Raw genomic sequence first — 20,996 nt, forward strand, 5'->3', positions numbered from 1 at the left:
AAACCTTCTTTGGGTCCAACCCCCAAAATAGTTAAGGCAAAATCATCACCACCCTTTCGCCCCAAGGTGTGAGTCTCTCCTTTATCTCTTGTTCTCCAACCCCAGACTTGGGACCCACAGAAAAAGATTTTAACTACTCAACATCATATTGTTCAAAGGATGGGGAGCCCTGGTCCTAAGATGCATGACTGTCAGGAATTGGAGCATGACTCTGAGGCCTCAGCCAAACAAATCTCTCCTCTGAAGGTAGAAAATAATGTGCTAACTCTCATTTGGGAAAGAAAGTTATACAAATTGCAAGGAAAGCTGACCTTTACTTTAGGTAAGCAATCAGTTGCCTTTTCAATATGAGCAAAAAAATATGGTTTCATCTTTGGCCTTTTTAAATATTTGAACAAGAGGTTATTTCCCTCAATGATGAAATAAATTTCTTCAGGAAATGAAAATTAATAACGCAAACCTAAGAAGCAGTGTCCTCATTTAAGGGCACTTTCTCTAGCAGAGAACTGTGGGGGAGAAGAAGGAGTAGCTCTTTAGCTATATAGTTCAGAGATAAATGGTGAAGTAAGATAAACACAGTCTGCAAAGGAAAGCATTAACAATCCCATGCTATATAGGAAAAGGCACAGAATTTAAAGCCAGAAGACCAGGGTCTTCATATTTACTCTGCTTCCATTTGCTACATCATTGGACAAATCTCACTTAGCCACATTTTCCTCACCTGCAAAACTGACCATGACTATCCTGTTGTCAGGAAGTGGCTATGGTCACAGCCATTAACAGACACCATCATAGCCCACTAGGCCCACTCCTCAGCCTCCTAAGTAGTTTTTCTGCTTCCACTCTTACCAATCCCTGGAATCCATTCTTCACTCACCAGCAAGAGACATGATATTTTAAAAATATAAATTGTCATTGTTGATCTTTTATTTTCCACTTTTAATGGCTTCCCATCACCCTTTGGACAAAGTCCAAAATCCTTCAAATGTCCTATATGGTCATAACATGGGTCCTGCAGTCAGTCTCCTCTTACCTTGAGCCATTCTACTTCATATCTTATAAATTATAATGTTTTATTATGTTTCTCAAATAAGTCAAGTTTTCTGCCACCTCTACATAGGCTGTTCCTGTAATGAGAATGTAGAAGCTATCTTTGCTAAAAATTCTATTTCACTTGGGCCTGAAAATATAAAAAAAAAAAAACAACTTGATATCTTTATCTCCATCTTGCATCTGTCTCATTGCTTAATCAATCACCTTGGATTCCAGGAATAAGAGGTATGATGATAAACATCTTGTAATAAATCAAAACTACCACCCAGGAAATAGCAACTTTCTGATCACAGACAAGACCCTACCTTACCAACCCTGAGATAATGATTGCCTGACCACAGTCAGACCAAGACTGTTTGAATGTGCACACTTCTAGTGCCACCCCACCCCCACAATGCATATATATATATATATTAATTATCTGGGAGTTCATGTTGTTAGTATTTCCAAAAAGAGGACTAAAAACTCTCATCCCCTTATCTTCCCAGTATATCTTTTTTTCCTGATTTTCACCATTACTTTTCCATTGTTTATTTTTTTGTTTGTTTTATTTTGTTTTGTTTTGTTTGGGTAAGTGACCAGAGCTGATTTGTTGGGACCTCAGAATAGGACCTCTGGCCTAGGACTCTGGTAACATTTCCTCTGGCCTGAGAGTTCCTAATATCACCCCAACTGTAATTCCTTCCTCCTTCCTGCACACTCTCCTCATTTATTTCAGGGGCTGGAAAGGCTGGCCCACTATTTGTGATCTTGTACAACCTACAAGGGAAGAATGTTTTTATTTCTAAATGACTGAAAAAATCAGAAGGATAATATCTGTGACACAGAAAATTGTATGAAATTTAAATACCAGTGTCCATAAATAAAGTTTTATTATAACATAGCCACTCATTTTTTTTGTATGTTCTATGGCCTATTCAGCATTACAACAGCAGAGAAGAGTAGTTGTAACCAAGATGGTATATACCCAAAAGCCTAAAATATTTACCTTCCGGTTTTCATAGAATGACATTGCCAACTTCTGCTATAGAGCCATAAAAATAAGTACCTTTGCTTGCTTTTTGACTAGGAAAATAAAGATGGTAATAATACTTACTTCATGGGATTACTGAAAAGATTAAGTGCAATGTTGCATGAAAAGCAAATAGCCAAGACTCAGGTTAAGATTAATAGAATATAGGCAGCACTATTATTATTAGCCAAGAAATGCTGGTCTGAGACAGAAAAACCTAGGTTTGTTCTTCAGACACCACCAAGTACTCAGATAGCCAATTCCCATCAAATTTACCATGTGGTTAATTCATCTATGTATTCTATGCAAATGAGTAAAATTATAGTAAAAATAATAAATATGTCCAGATTGTTTGAGAGCTATAGTGACTAATAATGACATTTGGGATTCATGCAGTTCCACCAAATGAGAAATATGGTAATAATATTCTCTCTCTCTCTCTCTCTCTCTCTCTCTCTCTCTCTCTCTCTCTCTCTCTGTCTCTCTCTCTTTCGCTCCCTTCCTCCCTCCCTCCCTCTCTTTTGGTAAGGAAAATAAGATGAAGTTTCATTAGATCATATCATTTTTACTGGAAATCAACATAACAGCTAATGAAATAAGCAGAGCAGAGGGAGACACTAAGCTTTGTCTAAAAGAGAAAAATAGAAAAAGCATACAAAACAAAGAAAATAAAGATGGAAAAGGTTGTCAGTCCTCCGTCTAAGCAGCACACCTCAAACACCAGAGATGCTCCATGCATCAGGACACAGTGGTGACACCCCCCTTCTGGGGCTGCCAGGCACGTGGGTCCAGCAGGTCATTCTACTGTCCTCTCAGGTCCAAAAGCATCAATTACACCATCCTCACAGGGCTGGTCAGGGATTAGTAAAAAATAAATAAATAAATAAATAAATAAATAAATAAATAAATAAATAAAATATGTCTGTGTCTGAGAGACAGCTGTCAGAGAATATCAACTGCCTTCCTACCACAGAAACAATAGTTTTTCATACCTTCATTTTCTTTTCTGTGCACTCTTTTCCTTTCATTTAAATAAACCATAGGAATAGATTAGCAAAGGGTGTTACTAATGGGTAAGAAAATTCAGTGCCAAAGTCCTGAAAGTGGAAAGGTCATGGGAAGAGAAGTTGAAAGCCCTGATGAATATCTGGGACAGAGTGAGTGGAAACCAGAGCCAGCCCAGAGGTCCTCCAGGGATGCAGAGTGACATGCAACGTCACCTCTCCCTAACCAGCCACCATTTTGGTAGGCTCCAGATGAAACAAGGGGCTTTTGCTTTCTCTGGCTATTTCCTCTCAGTTTTCTAATCTGAAAGATATGTTCTAAAGACAGCCTCTGGCCTCTCCTTTAAAATAGTTATCTAGTGCCCCTGAAAAAGTCCAGGACGCAATATTTTTTTTTCATCTAAGTCTCAGGTTAATTAGCTTAGGCTATCAGAGGCACAAGGACAAACAGTGAACAGAAGACTGTGGTAAGGCAGTATTTTGTATCATGACCATTACTGATAGCAAGGGGCTGCCTTTCTGAGCTTCACTGAAACATAAGCTGGATCTGTTTGTTATTTGGAAATTGCCCCCATGTCTGGATAGCAACTCCCAGAACCCCACATCAGTACTACAGCAAAGTGTGTCTGGCTCACGTGCAGTGAGGACAGTCTGACATCCAGATACGCTCTCCAGGGTGCTAAGAGCTGGCAGCTGCTCTCCAAACACAACAAACAGGAAAGCAGCAGGGCTCTGTGAGCAGCTGCCCTCTGTGCCCTGCTGCAGTGCATTCACCCCTGATGAGATTTTCTTCATGTCAGATTTCTTCACAACATTACAGTCATTAAGAATAACTTCTTCGACAGGAAACATATCCTAAACAAGCTTCTCGGAAAAAAAAGAAAAAAGCCCACACACATACACAAAAACATCTTGGAGCAGCAGAGAGACAAGTTGCTCTTTTGAGCAGCTGAAAACTCTGTTGCCATCAAAAGTATAATGAACATTATGGTTGCATCTTAAAGCCATGCCTGAAAAGAAAGTTTACCTTTTCTAGTTGTTGACAGGGTAGTTTGAACCAAGGCAACCTATGGGGGAGCTGGGCTGGGAGATCTCAATCTCAACCCAAGCAGAAAAATCATGTTTAGCAGGTGCCAGACGTCTTTCACCAAACCATCACCCCTTCTCCTACCCACATCCAACACTCTCATTCCTTCTAATTATTCAACCTTTCCTCTTGTTGGTTAGCCTTTTTTTTTTTTTTTGTCACTATGACCAAAAGACGTCACAAAAACAATGTAGCAGAGGAAAGGTTTATTTGGGTTCCTGGATTCAGAGATTCAGTTCAGGTAGACTGAGTCCATAGCTCTGGGCCCAAGGGGGAGCCAGAACATCATGACAGAAAGGCAGAGCAGAAGAATCAGCTCAGGACATGGCGATGGGAACAGAGTGAGCTCCACTCACCAGGGACAAAATATAAACCCCAAAGTGATGCCCTAGTGTTCCATCTCCTCCGGCCATATCTGCCTACAGTTATCACCCAGTTAATCCACATTGGTGGATTAATCCACTGCTCCCTGAATTTGGGGAGAAGTATTCAGACGTGGAACTTCCCATGGAGTGAAAAAAGGCTCTACATCAATGTCCATGGTAGATTATGATGATACACACACCAAGGGGGCTGTTTCTTGGGAGTTGAACAAAGTGTACTTTCATGTTAAAGGGTAGTTGTTCAAGAGCTTGCCAACTCAGGCACAGGACTGGCACATCAAGAAGTTCAAGAGCACTCAGAAGTCCAGAAGCACTCAGAAATGAGTGCACTCACTTGCATGCATATAAACACACACACACACACACACACACACACACACACACACACACACACCATACCATATGGTGCAGCTAGAAAGGCACTCAGAAGCTGTTGGTCAATGACCAGATGCAAAAACCTATCTCTAGTAACCAGCTTGTAAAGATAAGGGCATTCAGACTGGAGATCAAAATTCCCTATCGTGGGGCTGAGGGAATGACTCAATGATAAAGTGCTTGTCTAGCATGGGCAAGACCCTGGGTTCATCACCCCCACCCCCAAAAAATATACCAATTGAATTGATTCAAACTTCTTTCTTTTTAATTCTCAATCTCCAGAAGTAGGTATGCTACCCAAGACTACCAATTTCATTTCAGGCCTGGGCCATTAAGTTCTCTATCACTAGTTACCTGTCCTCATTTCTTTCTGCCTCTCATTCCCAGGTACAGCTAGCCATCTGCAGCACAACACAGAAAAGCTACCTTTTGATTTATCACTTGTTCTCTCTTTTAGCAAAGACACCTGAGAAACCAAAGACAAAGCCCAGACATCACTGGGGTAGCTGAGCAGCCCAAGGTCAGAACTGCAGAAATCCAGCTTCTGAAACTTAATTTCCTCCTTTCACAGAGGTGTGATCAGACACCCAAGACACTGTGATCAGAACCGCCAGTGCCCCCAGCTTACCCATGTCCAGGGGGTAGGTACACACAGAGAATCTGAGTCTGTAAGGTTATGAGTTGGCTCCCAGCTAGACCAGAACCAGCAATTCCATAAGGCAACACATACCATCCAGGACCCAGGAATCAGCCCCCACAGCTTCTCCCAGGGCAGCACCCCTCAATGCAGATGTGTTCCCCACTCCACTTCTCCTCTTTACAGTTCTGTGTGAATTACCACCTTCTACTAGCTCTTGTCACTTTGATTCCCAAGTCTGCCAATTCCTTTTATTAAAAGGAAAAACCTCAGAAAAATTAAATTTAAGAGTTTGATAAGAAATCACTCAGCTCTCAGAAATAGAACAGGTTCTACAACTTCACTAGCAAAGTGGTCAGGCTGCATCGATGGACAGAGGGAGAAGGTAGGTACAAGGACAGAGGAATCAGTTATAGCTTTGTATTTGCCTTCTTTGAACCAGCTGGCTATGTGCAACTGAAGCTCAGCTGCTGCGATTGACTGAGACTCAGCTATTTGTTATGAGAGTATACTCCTAAATGAGGCTCTGCTAGTTTATGTACTTTTAGGTTGCAGTTCCTTCCATAAGGACCCTAGTGGGGAGGCATCCTCAGGCCAAATTTAGTTTAACACTTTTCTGTGAATCCATCTAAGTCAGAAAATTCACAGCATGTGGATTTTTTTTTTTCTTCTCCAGTTAGAGGTCATGCTTCCAGGACTTTTTAGAGTGATCTCCTGACTGCAATCCTTTGATTTGAGTATAGCTCTTCTTTGAAGATGGACATTCTGGCTACTAAATTCAAGCCAGATATATCACACACACATGCACACTCTGGGCTTCCCTTTCTCAAATTTATCGATACTGTCAAGTTCTATACCATTCTCTGTTATTTAATAGAAAGTGTTTGGTTGTACAGAAGATTCCAAAAACATGGTAACTGTCAGCTAACAGAGAAATTTAAGATATATCTTCCAGTTTATTCCTACTTCTCCAGAAAACAGCAGCAACTTATTTCCAGAGCAGGACATGGAACAAAACATATTCCCAAGCCTGAAGAATTCATCTTAAAATCATCATCAATGCCAATAAAACAATTTCCAAAAGTAGAAACGGAACTTAAATTTCACTCAGCAATTCAGTCCTACCTGAAATAGAGACCCATTAAATTATCAAGTGGGCATCCTTCCTCCACCAACCAGTGCCTCAGGTTAGACAAGCAGTTTGGACTTCATCAGCCCATTCCTCCAGTTATGCCCTGTGTACAGTAGCAAATAGGCTAGACAGTGATTTTTTTAGTTAGTGTCTCCTGGCAATAGTACTCCCCAGTTCACTCCAGAAAATGCTTATTACCTAAACTTAGGCCCTGGAACACCATGACTATCATTGAACTTTGGAGATATTTTGGACACTGGTAACAGATCTTTCTAATACACCACAGTAACGACTATGCTACAGCAGTGTTAACCAGTCCTCTGTTGGCCTTCTCTTCTCCTGGCCTCTTTTCCTGCAAACACCATCACAGCAGAGGCCTCCTCTGCTTTGCTCACTGCTGAATTTCCAGCAATCCACATGTTAAATCCAAATGTTTTCCTCCTCAAATTCATGTGTTGAATTGATAAAGTGATATTAAGAGAGGGGGGCTTCAGGAGGTCATGAGGGCTCAACCCTTTGGAATATGCCCTTATAGAAGAAGCCCAAGTGGGCTCCCGTGGCCCCTTCCACCATGTAAAGACAGAGCAACAAGGCACCAACTATGAAGCAGTGCCTAGGCCCTGATCAGACACCAAATCTGCCTTGATCTTGGACTTCTCAACTTCCAGAACAGTGAGAAATAAATTTCTATTGTTTATAAGTGATCTACTCTAAAATATTTTGTTTTAGCAGCATGAACAGACTAAGATGCTGCCCAAGGCCTGGGTCATAGCATGCATACAGTAGAATATGTTTTTCATGATGCCAAGAAACCACAAAATTATCTTCTTCTCTCCTTTCTAACCCTGAACCTGAGAGCAGTGGTTTCCATTCTATTAGAGATATTGGTTAGATGAAGAATACCATGCCACATAGGGATAGAACACAAGAAAAAAAAGCTGTTAAGCCTTCAACTGCAGAGGCTTTCTGGAGCAGAGAAGAGGCATGGTCCTGAGATGCACTGGAGAGAGTGGGCTCCCGGCTCCTGGCAGGTAAGTAAGGACTGCACCTTGGCCCCCAGATCTGCAGCTTCAGGCAGCTGAATTTTCAGTCTTGCAGGGGTACAAAGGCCTTTATGGAGTGAGTCACACTGATCAAGCACAGGGAATGATTTATAACCAGAGCATTCATTTTTTGAATTATAATAAGGAATAAAATAGCCAAGGAGACCAAAGTACATGTTTTACACAGTCTGGGAACAAAATTTAAGATCAGAAGATTAGCTGGTGAATGTGGAATCAGGACAAGGGAGTTACATAATAACCCTATTCCTCAGCCCCACACATGGGCCATTACACTACCTGTCTTCCATCTTAACACCAATGTCCTCTCACTGCCTCCCCTGGGGACGTTGGGGTCTCTACCACAGAGCAATCAAAGCTTTAACTCCTGCCTCTTTCTGGTCTTTACTTTTCCTGAGCTGAACTTCCAAAAAATCCCAGACCTGTTGAGGGCACTAGTGGAAACCCAGGTCAACCTCTCTATTACAGTCAGGTTTTCTGAGTTGCCAGGACCGCCTGCTTATTTTTGCTCTATTCCTGAGCCTTCAATAAAAGTGTGTTTAAAATTAATAGAATTAAGTCAAAGAGTCAACTATCAAAAAGCAATCCTTCATAATGAGATATTACTTCATACCCATTAGGGAGGTTATTATCAAAAATTGGAAAATAGCCAGGCTCAGTGGTGCACACCTGTAATCCCAGTGGCTTGGAAGACTGAAGCTGCAGGATCCCAAGTTCAAAGTCAGCCTCCGCAACTTAGTGAAGGCCCTAAGCAACTTAGTGAAGCCCTAAGCAACTTAAATAAAAAGAGATTTGGTACAACAGTTGTGTTTCCAGAATGGTCAGGGCCCAGCACAGATATTCTCTAGCTATCCATGTCTCTGTCTCTAATAAAATATTAAAAGGGATGGAGCTGTGGCTCAGTGGTTAAGAACTTTAGGTTCAATCTCTGGTACAAAACACACACACACACACACACACACACATATCAGACAATAACAAATGTTGGCAAGGATGCAGGACATGAACTCTTGTGTCTCACTGGTGGGAATGTAAATTGGTACAGACACTATGAAGGAAAGTGGAAAGTTTGGGGTTCCTCAATTTAAACATGGAATTACAATGTGATCCAGCAATTCCACATCCCAATAAATGCGCCAAAGAACTGAAAGCAGGGACTCACAGATATTTGTATGCCCGTGTTCACAGCAGCATTATTTACAACAGCCAAAAGATGGAAACAACCCAAGTATCTACTGATGGATGAATAGATAAACAAAACATAGTATATACATTTAATGTAATATGACCAGTCCTTAAAAAGGAATGAAATTCTGACCATGCAACCACATAGGTGAACTTGGAACACTTTGGGATAAGTGAAATAAACCAGACACATGTTACATAATTCTACTTAGATGAGGTGCCTAGAATAAATAGTAAGATTTCTAGAGACAGAAAGTAGAATGGTGGTTTCCAGGGTCTGGGGTTGAGGGGAGATGGGAAGTTATTGTTTGACACATACCGAACATCAGTTCAGAATAATGAAAAATGAATAGTGGTGATGGTTGTTCAACGATGTGAATATCCGCAATGTCATCAAATTGTACACTAAAAAATGGTAAATTTTTATGCTGTGAATATTTTATCAAAATAAAAAAAATTCTAAAATTTAAACAATTTTAGAATTTTTTTTATTTTGATAAAATATTCTTCCCAATTAATGTACTTAGAGAGAGGGTAGTCGAGAGCTCTCTAAAGCAAAAGAAGAGTACAATAGGGAAAGATGGCGCAGGGACAGCCAGGCACCTCTCCCAGGGTGGGTTTTTCCTCCTGCCAACTTTCAAAGATCCGGCTTTGCTCCTTTGAAAAGCCCTTTTCAAGTAAAATGAATAAACTAAGCTGTGAGGAACTCCCTTGTCCACCACAGGAGTCGTGGGCAGCTAGAGAATATCTGTGCTGGACCCTGACCATTCTGGAAACAACAACTGCTGCACCAAATCTCTTTTTGATAAGCTTCACTTTCTGTTGTCATTAGCCCATTATGTTTAGAACTCTGCTACAGGTTCTTTCCGAAGATTTCGGGTCCCTCTCAGGGATTACATTTAAAGTCAGAGGCTTCCGGCTGGCAAAGAGGAAGCACCTTTATCTCTTTAAATGGGCTCTGTTCTCTGGAGAATATTTCCTAGAGATCAGCTGAATTTTATGGACCTAGAATAGGGTTGCCAACATTTTTATTTTGTCAAATAAGGAAAACTTTTTAAAAATGACTGTCATTAACAATGATCATTTCATAGATGATTTTCCTACCTTCCAGGTACGGAAGATACAGTTTCACACTAAAGGCAGCCCACTCCATGAAAGGAGAGCTGACAGTCTGGATCAGTATTGTCACAGCATGTAGACATTTCCAAGTGGATCTGCATTACATTGCATTTGTCTTCTGCATTCACATGAAAGCCACCTGTTATGCTTTAAATAGTCACCTCCCCCGAAAGCAAAGGAAAAGGACTGACAGGGAGTTGATGAGGTTCCTTCCAGACCTATTATTCTGTAACTTAATCAAATAGCAAGTTGCTTTCCATTTGTGTCATTAATTCAATGTGTCTTTTTGCAAAAACTATGGGTGTGTGTGTATGGTGCATGTGAATATGCATGCATGTGTCTAGTACTTTTATGGGTTTACTGTATCCCCCTCAAAATTCATAAGTTGAAGCCCCAACCCCCAGTACCTCAGAATGTGACTATATTTGAAGATAGTGCCTTTAAGGAGATGATTAAGTTACAATGAGGTCATTAGGGTAGGTCCTGTTCCAATCTGATTGATGTCCTTGTAAGAGGAGGTGACTAGGACTTAGAAAGGCACCAGGTACATGCAAGGGGGAGTGAACATGTAACTAGCAGCAGGATGGTGGCCATCTGCAAGCCAAGGAGAGAGGCCGGGAGCAGAGCTTTCCCTTAAGGCCCTCAGAGGAAACCAGCCTTGCAGACATCTTGATCTTGGATTTCCAGTACCCAGAACTGTGAGAAAATGAATTCCTGCTATTTACACCACGTAGTGTCGGGAGCCATTCTCACACGTGACTGGGTGACTCCCGGTTAGGGTCTGAGGCGCTCTGGCTGTGTCGGAGCTTTCCCGGCCCTCTCCTGATGAGAGAACATGTCTGTGTGGGGGTGTAACTGACCACTGACCCCGGAGGCCCAATCACTGACCCTGACCTTGGAGTGTGGCCCCCCTTCAACCTTCATTGGATGGAATTCTCCCCTGAATTTCTTGCTCCCCAATAAAAGGCTACTCCCTGGCGTGCTCGCTCTCTCTCTCTCTCCTGCTAGCCCTGAGTAATCCTTGCTGCCCTGCCGGGCGGTTAGAGGAGGGAACCAGAGAGGGGAGCGGTCTCGGACCTGGTCATAGAAAAAGGTAACTGAGTCTGTGTGTTTATTTCGATCTCACTAGCTAACTTTTATGCCAAGAACCTCATTAATGAAACCATTGCGCTGGCCGCATGGTAGAACCTAGTCTATGGTATTTTATCAAAAATAGCTCTAACAAACTTATATAGGTGCTGAAATTAATTTTTGAAACACAATGTTCTTTGATGAATTAAACTGCCATGAGAAATTAAACTGTCATTTAACTGAGTTAGAAATTCCATTAAACTGACTTGTAGTGACCCAATCACTCTAATTATAACTAAACAACAAATATATTTTTGAAAAGGAAACCATTTCCCAAGAGTTATTAATCCATCCCACTATATTCCACCTTAAACAAATACATTTATTAATTAAACACATCCTTTAAGGACAAAAAGCACTAGTTTTGAACACGCTAAAATTAGTGTGGATTATCTGAGATCAACAAGGATAAACACAATGAGCTTACCTATGAAAGATTTAGTGGGGATCAAAAGGTCAAGGCCTGTGCCTTCCAAGAATTAAGGCTTATATCTGAAACCATCCTCTCCCTTGTTGAATTTCACCCTCTTGAATACATATACATGCTTGATGACACAGACAGAAAGTACAACAAGGTCATTAAGAAAGACGGGGCTCATTGAGGCACAGGAACCTGAGCTAGGAACCTTCAAAGATGGTCCTCTGAGTTTTTGCCCATCCTTTCCTGCCAGCCAAACTAAACTTCTATCTCCCTTCTTTCCCTATTCCTGCCTCCTCTTGAGGGCAGGGCCCAGTCACCTCCTCCATGGAGACCTGCCTAACTATTTCAGCCTACAAGGATCTCTTCTCAAATCCCATGACATGGATTACTTAAATCTCTCATTTTAATAATAAGAATGTAAATCAGACTGTCTCACTGAACCCTCATACTGATTTATATAGCTGCCGTTTTTAAACATCATAGTCATATGAAAGAAAAATTCTTTATTAGACCTTTTTTTAAAGTACCAGGGAATTAGCCACTCTTTAAATTTTAATTAGTGAAGTTTGTGAAGCATGTGGCGCAGTAAGATTATGGAGAGTGTGATCAGCCATATCTAAAGTCACTTTGAAGATGACTTGACAAACAAGTCTAGTTTGTATTTCTTGCGGGTGGTATCTGTCTCCAAGCAGCACACATCAGTCTCTACAGCCCTGAGCTAAATCATTCTTTTGACAAGCAAGCAAAAAAGAGAGAGACTAGGTGTTTCTATCTCTGTTCCACAGAAAAGGAAATGTAAACTAAAACAGAGGTTTAACTAAGAGCTTGAGGCAGAGCAGCAAGAAAGCTCATTTTCTTTCTTCCTTTTTTTTTTTTTTTTTTTTTTTTTTTTTGGTACCAGGGAGGATTGAACAGTGGCACTAAATAACTGAGTCACATCCCCATCCCATTTTATTTCTTATTTTGAGACAGGGTTTCATTAAGTTGCTCAGAGCCTTTCTAAATTGCTTAGGCTGGCATTGGACTTGTGATCCTGTTCTGCTTCAGCCTCCTCAGCCACTGGGATTACAGGTATGCACCACAGCACCCAGAAAGAAAGCTCACTTTCTAATGACCATCTTATCTTCCTTGGTCTAGAGTTCTGAAACTAGGGTGTGTGTCTTTTTTAGTTCCTCAACCTATCCCCGTCACATTTACCTCAGTACAGTGGCTGATGACAAGCAAACCAGAGCTGGTGGAGCAAGCACAGTGTAGGCTCCAAGTAAGCCAAGGCCTCCTCAACTTGCAGGAAGGTCTGACCAGAAGACAGTCAGAGAGGGTCCTTGTAAAGTAAAGCCTGGAAGTAGGGTCCCTCACCTTGGTTATGTCTGAGGATACCAAATAGGTTCCTTAGTCTCTGAACATATCTGATTCATCTCCTGGAGCACAATTTTACAAGTAGACTTGATGGATTACTTTCTATGTCAAATAAGTAGTAAAGGTATGTTATAGAGCAAACTGCAAATGTAAAGTGAATATTTATGATAAACATAACCATGTTTCTTATGACATGTGAAACATATACCATATATATGGAACATATATATCAGGCTCCTGGCACTCTTGGCCTCTACTTCAGACTCCAAGGAATATGAGTTAACTCTCCCCTCCCATGGGGCTAATTCAGCAGAAGGTAGGTTTATAAGATACAGTTTCTAGGTCTTTATCTTAAATTTCTGCTTCTCCCCTCCTCCTTTTATTCTTTCAACCAAGGTAAAATTATATCTGTTAGAACAACATAACAACATAAAACCTTGTAGAGAAACAGGTAATGTTCATAATCACATCTCCTCATATTTGTCTCAATTATTCTTTCTTGATTCACCAGGCGACTTAGAACCAGCCCTGAGGACACACCACCTCAGCCACCCTACCTTCCCGTGGTGTTTCTACTGTACCACAGACATGCCTCAGAAAAATAAATGCACCTCTAAGGACAGTAATTACTTGAAGCATAACAATTATTTTCACTTGAAGGGTTATAAAATTTTACTAATGTTCTTTGGTAAAGCAAAAATTACATAGGACTTGATAACAGAAACATGAGCAATAATTATATCCAGATTTTAATTTCCATGTTGTTTTTTCCCCCCCGGTTGGACTTGAACTTCTGGGCTCAAGCTTCCTGCCTCCCTTCTGAGTAGCTAGGAGTATAGGCATATGCTATTACACCCCACTTAACTTCCATAACTTAAGCATTTCATAAAGGCATTCTCAACTTCTGCATTTTTACTATACATCTCTATAATAGATAAATAATAGATTAATAATCAACTATAATAGATAAATAATCACATTTGAAAGTAAAAAAGCAAAAACACATACTTCCCCCCTCTTTCCAATAGGACAAAGCATTATTCATATTTCAGTCAAGAAAAAAAAATTGTTTTGCACCCTGATGTAAGCCAAAAATAACATGATTATCTTATCTGGAAGTTAGTCCACCAAATAAAAAAACCTTAAACATTTCCCACTTCTGAGAGAAAAATATCCATTTTTTTTCCATGATTATTTGCTATCCTGATGTCTGAAGACAAGTCATGATTTTGGGGAAAATAAGATCATGTGAGAAAATTGTTTCCAACTATGAACAACAGAATAATATACACATGAGAATAATGGTAATTTTGTGGAATTTTTCCTTCAAGTATTTATTGTAATTTTATTTGATGGGCCAGTCTTCCAAAGAAGGACTCTTCTGCTCTCTGGGAAAATAAATGTTTTCTTTTTTAAACTGCTTCTGCCTTTAAATCTTCCTTTGTCAAAAGTAAATTTATCATTAAGCAAATAGCATGCTATCCTTTACTAAGTTAATCAAAGCATAGATAACCCATTCTCTGAGCTGGCACAACTTGTGGGGCCTGATCAAATGTCTGTTTTATTTTTGTTTTCTACGACTCCATAAAATGCATTCAAGGAATTTATTGTCCCTGTCTTCCAATAAATGCTGAAGCAGATTCCTTGACTCTTCTGCTCAACCACTTCAAAGTCCCAAAAGAATTAAAATTTCCTGTGTTTAGACACAAAAGGAACTCTGACCTGATTATAACATGAAATTGACCCACTCTGGACAAGGTCCTGCTGAATGCTGCCTCCTGAGAGACCTGGGAAAGCTGGCTACTTCTTCTCCACGTCCACTCAATTGCTGGTAGTTTCTCACACTTCCAAGATCAAGTCAGGAGGACAGGCCAGCATTAACCATCTCTATACCCTCTCTTCATGGGTGCCTGAGTGCTGCTCATCTTCCTTCAGCTGGCTGCTCATTCCTTCCTCTGCCTCTGGATTTCTAGAAACTAGGGTCTGGATGTTCTCACCTTCTGACAGGCCTTCCCTCCTCCGTGGTCCTACTTGGGCCCCAGGAAATCTTCAGGCATCCTTTGCCCCACCAAACTTGGGAAAGTGAGTGATCCAGTTGCCCAGGCCATAATATGAGTCTCGAAAGCGGAAAACACATATATAGCTCAATTCATATCATTTAAAAGCCCCATCACTAGGTTACAGATGAAGGAAGCAGCAACAGACCTTTCTGAAGACATCTCTTTATCAAGGTCTTCAAGGTCTTTTCTTTCAACTTTTCCTTCCTTTCTTCCTCCCTCCCTACCTCCTTTCCTCCTTCTTTTCTTCCTTCCTTCCTTCTTTCCTTTACTAATTTTTTTGCTGGGGTGGGGGTGCTGGGGATGCAACCCAGGACCTCACTCATGCTAGATAAGTGCTCTACCACTGAACTACATCTCTAGTCCCAACCCTCATATTCTTGAAGTGGCCAGTGGGTTCAAAATTACTGAAAGTTTCTCAAATATCTATTCTGACCCTTCTACTCCCTTTGGAAGTTCAAAGAAACTGAAAGTGTGCCTCAGTCAAAACTTTAAGTAGTACCCTGTTTACACACACACATTTATGATTAACTTCCAATTATTTTTAAAGTTCATTTTTGCTTTTGTGTTTCTGGTCCTATCTCTGCTACTAGGAACAAATTTACTCCCTACTCCTCAGATATCTGAAGACTGGCCTCAATACTTGGCCAAACTTTTCTCTGCCAGGTTATCACTTCCTGTTCCTCCTATGTGGACTTCCAGACTCTTGTCATCTAGGCCATCATCCCCCAATACTTTGAAGTTGTCTTCAATCTCTCTAAAGGTGCTGCCCAGAATGCAACATGGGGTACAGTGGGCCTGGGGCTCCTTTCATCCAAACTCCACAGGGAGGAAGCAGGGGTAGTAGTTAAAGGCTCAGGTTCTAATCTCAGCTGTACTGTTTATTAACTATCTGACCACAGGAAAGTTGTTTCATCCTTTTGTGCCTCAGCTTCTTCATCTATTAAATGGGGTTGGGTTAAAATTGCAAAACACTCCTAATGGTGCCTGGCACTTAACAAGCTCCGTACAAATGTCTGTAAGAAAAGGCATGTCTTTATCAATGCAACCCAAGTTTGCTTTTGAGCAGCAACTTCACACTATGATTCATTCAGGACTGGTGGTCTATTGAAAACTACAGATTTTTTCTTTCACACGAACTGCTGGGGTTGCTTTATCCTTTACTTTTTAAATTGACTCTTTGAACCTCAATGCATAACCAGACCTTCAATCCTACAGTGAGCCTAATATTCCAATATTATTATCTCTTGTCTACATATGAGTCTCATAGATTACCTTTTCAGATTTGTAGTTACTGCCACTCTGATCAATGCCCCCTCTATGTCTTTCTCTTAGTGAGAGTGATACCATGAAGGAGAAGGGACATGGACAGAGCCCTCTGCATTCCACACTTTCCCCTCCTTATTCTTAGGTATAGCAGAAGACTGCCTAAAGTACTCCTGTGAGGGCTGGGCACCCCTTAGACTGTCCACTGATGGGAGGAGCCAGTAACTGACTTATCTGTAGGTCCCTGGCTTTGGAATCTCTACTGGTAAAATGGAAATAACAGTCATCTTGCTATGAGGACTAGAATCTGTGCATTAGGAAGCCCTTGGCCAACTTCTTTTCTCCCTGAAGATATTAAAAAGTCAAAAATAAAGAATTAACAGGTGAATTCTGATTGGTGACATATCTCAGCATCTGGGGGCGAATAGAAATGGAAGGCAACCCTTTGCAGAAGGTGGTGATCAAGTCATTTGCAAGATAGAAGACAACCCCAACCCCCGCTGTGAGAAGGAAGGGGTTAGTCTGAAAGACTGAAGGGTGGTAGCCAGGGGTGTGTATGCAGAGGCAGCAAGATAAAACACACATAAAACACACACACACACACACACACACACACACACACACACAGAGTTCCCAAAACAATACTCCTACTCATGCATTGTACTCTGATGTTTTCCCTCAGATTGCCTTTTATGTTTTAGAAATGCTGGTTGCAATTAACTAAACTCATTCCATTATCCTAATGGGTCTTAACTCATATTTAAAAAACAATGGACGTGGCACACTCCAATCCACAGCCCAGTAGATTGCTAGAAAAAGGAAAGAAACAAGTTGAGTATAATTTATCTCTGTAAATGCTTTTTTCAGTGGTCCAGAGCTATCTTTTTAAAGAATTTATTCTGGAATGTCACCAGGACTCAATGATTCTTTCAAAAGGTTCCCGGCCCTGTTCTCATGTCCATACCTGTGCAAAGGTGACCAAATGCTTTCACTGCTCAAGGATGTCTGTCACTTGAGCTTTGAATAATCTAGTTCAATTTCAGGCTTTAAGATCCTCTCGAAGATGTTTAGGCTGGATTTTCCATCTTGAAAGGAAAGATATTGATTGAAAGCAACACTGTCAATCCTGTTACCTGTTAATATCACCTCACCTTCCATAAGCAGTGGATAATCTCCTTATGGAAATAAAGCTTATTGAGGGCACCTAGCTTATCACAGTCTCCCCCTTTTCCATCTTATCATTGCAGCCACCTTCCAGCACCTGTTCTTGGTGATGTACACAAGCACACCAGATTCACAGTGCTAGTTTCCAGAACCCCTCTTCCGCATTGCTAACTGGGGCAAAATCTATTGAATATCTCCATCTAATTTCTTCACCTGTCATGGGAAATGTTGCTACTTTGGCGATTTTCCTAAGAATTAATTTATGTATGGGAGTCCCTCTCTCTTCCCTGGAGTATCATGGACACTTTTCTCCAAGCTTCTTTTGCTTTTAAAACATTATTGACTGGTTCATTGTTGTCAGATTAAATTGATTATAATATCTGAGATTCCAAGTCATCTAAAACGCTGTGGAGACCACAAAGTCTCAAAATAGGTTTCTAATGAGGCTTCTTCCATTCATTACACAGAAAGGATGGAAAAGAAAGGCGGGGCGAAGCCATAACATACCTCTAATTAGTAAGATGACCCGCAGGCAGGCTCCCCAGTCTACACAAACCAACTGTCAAGCCAAGATTCATTCTGGGAACCTTACCCACTGCAACGGGTGCGCGCCTGGGGCCAGGGAACAACGCATTTCTCCTGGAGGCGCAGGGTCTTCCTGCCCAGGAGGACTGTCTGAGTGGCAGGACAGCGCAGAGGCAGGCAGGCCCTGGCAGCGAGGAAAGTTTTCTCACCTGCCCAGCCGAGCTGCAGGAGAAAGCCCACCCAAATGCGGAGTGCCCCTAACTTCCACCTTTTCAGACGCCCGCAGGAAGCACCAAGCACATCAACCCACTGCAGAGAATGGGCTCCACACTCTTCCCCTTGGTAACCTCGAAACCCTCATCTTCCCTTCCCACGCCATTCTCCAATCCCCCCAGCCAAACTAAAAACCACCCCAAAACCAAGCGAGTCTTATTAACTCGCCCGCAACCACACTGGTATGGCGCCCGGGCTTTGCTCGGCCTGGGTACCCCGTCCCGCCCGGGGTTACCGGCTGGCGCGCCCCGGCCCGCGGGTTCCTCCGAGGCACAGCTCCTCCGAGGTGCGTGAGCACCGCCGCCGCAGCCTCCACCGCCTCCTCCCGCCGCCTGGGGCTGGCGAGTTGTTCCCTGCGCCACGGTGTGACGGAAACGCGCGCTCCCGACCGCGGCGGAGGCGGCGCTGGGCGTGGGGTCCCGGACTGGAGCGCCCAAGACACCCTCCCAACCCCAGGGCGCCAAGGCCAGAGGAGGTGAGGTTTGCAGAACTCTTTCTTGGACACGCTGTCTCTCGAGTTTGTATCAGAACCTTCCCCGAGGAAAGGAAAAAGAAGAATCTTAGGGACGTCGTGGCCATCCTTCATTGGGTGGTGGGTCCCTAGGGCCAACTTTGGGTAATAGGAACTCCTAAACTGAGCGAGAGGGAATGGGGCAGCACGAATTGAGGTTTATGAAAAATCATCAGCACTAGAGTCAAGTTCAATAAGGTCCTTCATAGTGGGTTGCTTGATGTCTCTGTCTGTCTACAGGGGCAGGTGCCAATGGGCAATCAAATGTCCTCCCAATAGGTTCCAAACGGATAGGACTGGGCCAAGAATACTTTCAAGTTAGCAGGCTTGGCTCATTTCTTCTTCCTTCCAGCAAACATTTATTGAGTCCATATTCCATGTCAGACACTGATCTGGGCACTACGGACACAATTTCCTAGCACTTACGTTCTGGTTAAAAAAAAAAAAAAAAAACCAGGCAGTAAGCATAACAAATAAATAAAATGCTCTCTGCATAAAACATAAGGCAGGAAAATGGGATAATGTTTGGGGAATCAGGTAAAGTTTTTAGAAGGGTGGTAAGAGATGGCCTCACAGTGGAGTAAGAAGTGAAGAGAGTGAGAGCAAGTCAGGCTGATACCTAGAGAGAAGCCACTTGCTGTGTCAGGCACTAAGATGTTCTTTATTGTATGATCATTTATTTTATTACTCACAGGTGCCATATAAGGCAAGTAGTATAAACATTTCCGTTTTTTGATGAGGGAATTGTAGCTTAGAAAGGTTAAATGAATTGCCCAAGATCACATTAGTAAATGAGGGAATTTTCTCTAAGCCCAGGAAACCTGGCACCCTGGAACCCTAGTTTAACTATGACCATACTGCAGGTGGGTAATATACCAGCACATTACACAAGTATACTAGCAGTAGTATAAGTTACTCAGTCTGGTGACACCAGGAAAGGATTTCTGGAAATGACATCTGATTCACTGATTTTTCTTAAAGTGGTTTCATTATCCCATGTAAAATGAAATATTTTGAAGACCATCTTTACAGCATATATGTGTGTTTCTCTGCCTCATGCACAGAAGTTTAATTCTAAATTACATAATTAGTCCATCTGTGATGAGAGATGTTAGTGGTTCTCAAATCTTTACAGTGATTCATTCTAGTTTCATATTCCTGTTTGTGGGGATGCTATCCATCACCCATTCAGTACAGCCTACATCACATGTCATCAGGGTATAGTAACTGTTCCGAGAGCAAAGCCACAGAACTACCACTGCTAAGAGCCAGCCACAGGACAGGTCAGTCTCCAGCTTAGCTATGTAGCATCATGGGGCTTCATTCTGGCCAGAACACCAGGGGTTCATGAAACAAAAAGCCAGGACACTGCTGTGTGAAAAAAGCAGGTCATTAACTGTTAGTTTCAGAAGCCCTAACTGCAGCATCCAGAGGAGAAACATCATGTTCACATGTCTGCCCTAGATATCTCGCCTTCCCATGGTGGCATTCATTCCTGACTTATTTGCCCAGTGTCAGCAACATCTTTCCTGTCCTTTTCTACTGTATTTCAGGGTTTATCATATATATATCTTAACACTCCATAGGCTTATTTTATATTCACTTTCTCCATAGGTTCCAGCATAATGTCTTGCATCCAGTAGACATATAATGTGTCAGTTGTTGTTAATAAACTAATCTGCAAGAACACAGATTCACTGATATTTAATTTTGTCTTTTCCTTCCTAAATAACTTTACAGCCTATAGAAATTTAGGGGAAAGGCTAAGTTATAGGTAGCTATAAATATTGTCGATATAAATAGACAATAGATTGCCTTGAGGTAAATTCTATTTGCTGCATTTTGCAATTAGAAAACTGAGGCTTAAGAGTACTTTGCCTAATATCACAATACTAGTCATTAATAGAACCAGGATTTAAATACAGGACTGTTCACATCTAAAATGCATGTTTTTGATTTTTTTTTAAATCTCAAGCTCATACTTCCTTTCATTCAGTCATGCATGTATTCATGAACTCATTTATCTTTCAACAAATATTTGCAAATATTTATTGTGCTGAGCTCTGTACCAGGCACCAGGAAAATTGCAAGGGTTAAGACTTAGTTCTTGCCCTCAAAATTGCTTATAATCTAGTAAAAGAGACAAACAGGCAAAGAAATGATCCAAATTTAATATTATGATCCTTATAAAAGAAATTCTTAGAGATACTAAAGCAACTTTTTGTTTCACCTTCGGTGATAGGA

General features: G+C 41.5%; 1 protein-coding gene across 2 annotated transcripts in view; it reads right to left on the reverse strand.

The window, feature by feature from the left end:
- Mrap2 (melanocortin 2 receptor accessory protein 2) overlaps positions 1–18,636 on the reverse strand; it is a 39,798-nt gene extending 21,162 nt beyond the window's left edge. The window contains exon 1 of one of the 2 annotated variants that reach the window (XM_076859947.2): positions 18,477–18,636. The gene's annotated coding sequence lies outside the window, so the exon portion shown is untranslated. Of the gene's footprint in view, positions 1–2,777; positions 2,795–18,476 lie in introns of those variants that run through there. The other variant, XM_076859946.2, reaches the window with a different exon arrangement.
- Between the last annotated feature and the right edge of the window lie 2,360 nt (positions 18,637–20,996).

The sequence above is a fragment of the Callospermophilus lateralis genome, chromosome 6 (assembly GCF_048772815.1).
Source record: "Callospermophilus lateralis isolate mCalLat2 chromosome 6, mCalLat2.hap1, whole genome shotgun sequence".
NCBI classification, from domain to species: Eukaryota; Metazoa; Chordata; class Mammalia; order Rodentia; family Sciuridae; genus Callospermophilus; species Callospermophilus lateralis.